Source organism: Platichthys flesus, chromosome 22 (assembly GCF_949316205.1).
Source record: "Platichthys flesus chromosome 22, fPlaFle2.1, whole genome shotgun sequence".
Lineage (NCBI taxonomy): Eukaryota > Metazoa > Chordata > Actinopteri > Pleuronectiformes > Pleuronectidae > Platichthys > Platichthys flesus.
In genome coordinates, this window is record NC_084966.1 from 12,663,042 (window position 1) to 12,668,041 (window position 5,000).

Sequence of the window (5,000 nt, forward strand, 5' to 3'; positions counted from 1 at the left end):
GCCCAGTTTTCTTTCAAAAGTGCTTTTAAAAACTCAAAGAAATCAACTAACTCCCCACAGTCCAAAAAATAATGTAAAAAACTCTCATGACCACTTTTGCAAACATCACACATCGCATTTACATCATTATTAATCTTATTTAGCACCACGTTTGTATAAATCCTATTGTGTCTAATTAAGAAATCGTTGTTCTCACACTCTATACTATTATACCTTATCCCCATATTTGACCATATTTTCTTTACATTCATACCCACAAACACCCTGCTCCACACTTTCTCAGCTGCCGGCTCCTTCATCACATCCCCTATCAACCATCTGTATACTTTCTTCACACTCATATCTCCCATTTTAATCTTTTTCTCATTCTCCATCACATATAGCTCAGGCATGCTTGTCTCTCCCTTCACCACACATTCACTTTTGATGATCTTGGCCCACTCTAAGTGTATACTTGTTTTAATCTTTTCATATATTTTATTTATTTTCTCTCTATTTTCCATCCCCTCGAGCTCACATACCTGATCATATATGCAATTATTTCTTAAGAATCCTGGGATGACCTCATAAATGATGTCCTTTATTTGTCTAATCCCTCCTTCTATGAATTTGGGCTCATACAATGTTTTGCCATTGTGTTTAATTTTTTCGTTTAGAAACAGGGGCAGTTTTACCAACGGTTGTATCCTCTCACATTCATATTGCATCTTAGGTAAGAATTTCCTCCAGGCTTCAAAGACCTCTCTATAAAATTCTGGTATAGTTGTCGTCATTGACTGCTTTAGGCCCATGTACCACACATACTGTCCTATGCCACCCACATCATTCATATATTTCTCCATGAAATCCTTCCACCCATATTTATATCTTCCCACAATATATTTCTTCACCGTTTTAATCCTTACTGCTGTCTTTTTTGTTTCTATATCCAATAAATTCAGCCCTCCTTCACACCTCTTTCCCACGAGTGTCCCCTGTGCAATCTTAACCCCCTTCCCCTCCCATATAAAATCACACACAATTTTGTTAAGGTCATTTTTAACCCACATTGGCATTTCTAATACAGACAACACATACACACAGCCTGAGAGTAGCAAACTATTAACCACTGTCACCTTTCCCTTTAACCTGAGCTTCCTTGCCTTCCACCTCCCACATACAGTTTTTATTTTGTTGATGACTCCTGTCCATGTTGCCTTAGTTGCCTCTGTAGTTTCAACACCTAAATATATGCCCAACACTTTAATATACCTATCCTCCACCCTTAAACCTACTTCCTCTCTCTCTACGTTGCCTATATACATTATTTCAGATTTTTCTTTATTTATTCTAGCGCCCGAAGCTCTCCCATATATCTCTGCCAATTCTAGCACCCTTTTCACACTGTTCCCATCCCTCACTGTTACTGTTGTGTCGTCTGCATATTGATTTATTGTATGCACGCTCCCAGATGGTAGTTGTATTCCCCGAACTCTTGCGTCCTTTTTAATTAGTAAGGCCAGGGGCTCAGCCACAATGGCATAGAGCAATGCCGATAGTGGACATCCCTGCCTTATCGATCTCCCTAGACAAAATCTGTCAGTCAGCACTCCATTTACTTTGACACAGCTCCTTGCACCCTCGTACAACCTCCTCACCCACCCCACTAATCTCTCTCCAAATCCAAATCTCACCAGTGATCTAAATAAAAACTCATGCTCCACCCTATCAAACGCTTTATTCCAGTCTATAGCTAACGCTATTCCCCCGGCCCCGTCTCTCTTCATGAATTCTATTGTATCCCTAACTGTCGCTATTGTGTCAGCTATATCCCTACCTGGTATACTATAACTTTGAGATGTTTTAATTATATCCCCTATCACTCGTTTTATTCTGTTAGCCAACACCTTGGTCAAAATTTTGTAATCTACATTTAGCAGACTTATAGGCCTATAATTCTGCAAGTCTAGTTTACTTCCTTTCTTCTTAAACACTAAGGTAATCACACCTTCTACCATCCTACCCTGCACTATCCCTGTTTTCTCAGTCTCCCTGAACACCTCTACTAAAATAGATGCCATCTGCTCCTTATATACTTTATAAAATTCAATCCCTATCCCATCACTCCCAGGACTCTTCCCGCTCTTCAGGCCCTCTATCGCCTCCATCACCTCACTCCTATTTATATCTCTGTCACACCATTCACTATCATCCACACTCAGCTTGCTTTCTACACTTTCCAGTACCTCCACTATACTGTCCTCCTCTAATCCACCTCTCTGATATAACTCCCCATAAAACTCTTGCACCCTCTCCAGTATGGCCACATAGTCTGCTACTACCTCCCCCTCCTTATTCCTGATTTCGTGTATATATGTCCTGCTTTGTTTGCTTTTTTCTAGTCCCAGAAAATACGCTGTGCACCTTTCTCCCTCCAGCGCATATTTTGCCTTGCTCCGTAAAATTGCTCCTCTACATTTCTCTGCCTCTTATCCCTGAAGTTCCATCTTTGCCTCTATATAATTCTCCATGCTGTAACCTTCATCATTCTCCGCTTTACTCAGCTCCCCCCTCAGTCTTTCCCTCAATTCCTTCTCTTTCTTCATCATTTTCACTTTTCTTTTCTTACTGTACCAAATGCTTATTGATTTAATCTTATTCTTCACCTTCTCCCATATCTCCCCAATCTGAGTATCTGCCCTATTGGCAACGTATTCTTTAATTTTCTCATTCTCCATATCTAATAACTCCCTAATCTGTTGTTTATATTCGCCCTCTTCAATATAACCTGCATTCAAAATCCACATCCCTCCCCCTATCTCCTCTCTCCCTACTTTAATTCTGAATCTCACCCCGTCGTGGTCACTCAGTGCATTTATTTCATGTCTTATTCTGTCTATATGTTTTATATTCTCTCCCTGTGTTAAAACCAAATCTATCCTGCTTTGTTTCAATACACCATCCCTCATTTGTCTCCTGGTGAATTCCCTCCTCTCTGGATTCTCATATCTCCACACATCTACTAAATTTTTGTCCTTCATCATGTCCAACAAGTTCTCCCTCGATTTTTCCCATCTGAACACTACACCTTGCCCTATATCTAGCCTGCTACATTTAGTATTAAAGTCCCCAACTATTATACATCTTCCAATCACTAGCCCTTTCAGCTACGCTATTATAATTCTTTTATCTATTTCTATATTCGGAACATATATATTAATTAGTCTAAACAACACATTTTGATACTTAAACTCTATTACTATTATCCTCCCTGTCCTATCTTTATACATCTCTTTTATCTCATCTACCCTATGTTTTTTAATCATTATAGCCACCCCTCTTGCATTCTTAGCCCCGTTATTATAATAAATCCCCCCCCCCCACACCTCCCTCACCTCCATAACTTTTACGTCATCCCAATTTGTCTCCTGTATGCATAGGATGTCACTTCTATATATATTTAAAAGTGACCTCAGTTTGCCTCTGTCCCTTAAACCATTCACATTAACAGAAGTTACTGTGGTCATGAGAGCTAAAAGAAAGAAAATATTTAAACCACAAACTAAAGCAAGACTCACATGCCAGACCGCTGTCCTTTATTCTCTCCCCGTGTCTTCTCCTCCTCTGCTTTCCTTTTGGCGGTCAGTCCCTGTTCTTTTTTCTTCTTCCCTCTCTTTTGTCCTCTGCCCTCCTTTCTTTGCTCCTCGTCCATTTTTTCCACCTGTTGTTCTGCTCTCCCTCGTTCATCGTCTGTAGCCTCCGCCGCATCATCGTCCTCCGCTTTTCCACCCTGCTCCATCATCTGTTCGTCACCGTCTTTCTCAACACTGTCGCCGCTGTCAGATCTATACCGCCCTTCCCGTTCTCTTTCAGCTTCCTCGTTCCCACCTTCCGCCTTCTCTTCAGCTCCCCTTCCGTCATCGCTCTCTCCGTCTTTCTCCTCCATCTGTTCTCCTCTCTCCTCTTCCTCCTCTCTCGCCGCTGCGTTTTGTTCCTCACACTCCCGCGCATAATGCCCAGTCTTCTGGCACCTGAAGCACTTGAAATCAGGGCACTCCCTGAAGATGTGTCCTGGCTTGATGCAGAGTCGGCACACCCGCACCTGTCGGTCGTGTATTACCCTAAAGTACCTCTGAGTGTCTCTAACTTGGTCGAGTACGGGAGTGATCTACCTGCTCATTGAAGCGGACTTTTAAAAATCTTGTCCCGTCCACAATCTCCGTCCCCGGCCACTTGCGCCGTTTGATAGCCGATATTGGCCGTACTCCCCACTCCTCCAGCCTTCCCAATATTGTGGCATCTTCCATATACACCGGCAAGTCAATAAAAGAAACCACCATGTCGCTGTTCACAATCTCTCTGGCGTGCACTAAGGCTCCTTTTACGCGCACGCCATCCAGCAGTTTGCGCTTTCCCATCTCATCGTTCATGGTAATTTCGAAGTTGTTTCTCCCTCTCACACGGCACCCGCTCACCACTCCACATTGCACTTTAACTTCCCGCAGAATATCTATCATGGAAATCACTGCCGTTCCCTCCACCTCAACGTCCACGGTCAGCTCTTTCGCGTACTCTTTCTGACGTCCTCCTCCCGTTTCTGTCTGCTTCTCAATCCCATGCCTTCCTTCTCCCTCCAGTGCTCCAACTCCACTGCTAGGCATTGTCTGCTCCGGTCCTTTTTCTGCTGCCATGTGGTCCATTAGTTAAACAAAAGGCCTCCCCAAACAGCAAAAAAGCTGTGGGGAGGTTTTCAACTATAATTAAATTTCGATTTCGTCAAAATCATATATAAATCAATCAGAAGAAAAGAAATCCCCAGGCTTCTATATCAGCCTGATCTGCACACACACGTTTTCCTGCTCCCTTCACTTCCTGGTTGCACACCTGAACTCAATCAGACGAGATCGGGCGTGTTCAGGTTGGTGTGGCCGTAAGCGTTTGAGTCCACCCTCTGAACCTTATTTATACATGTAAATACGTCAGGTAAAAGTGGAAAAAATCTTACAGCACCTGTTATTCCC

The 5,000-nt window shown here is 42.6% G+C and overlaps 1 protein-coding gene and 1 pseudogene across 1 annotated transcript in view; one reads left to right on the top strand and one right to left on the bottom strand.

The window, feature by feature from the left end:
• LOC133933466 (histone H4-like) overlaps positions 1 to 5,000 on the top strand; it is a 744,890-nt gene that overhangs the window by 126,229 nt on the left and 613,661 nt on the right. The window lies entirely within an intron of this gene.
• LOC133943042 (5S ribosomal RNA) overlaps positions 4,978 to 5,000 on the bottom strand; it is a 109-nt pseudogene continuing 86 nt past the window's right edge.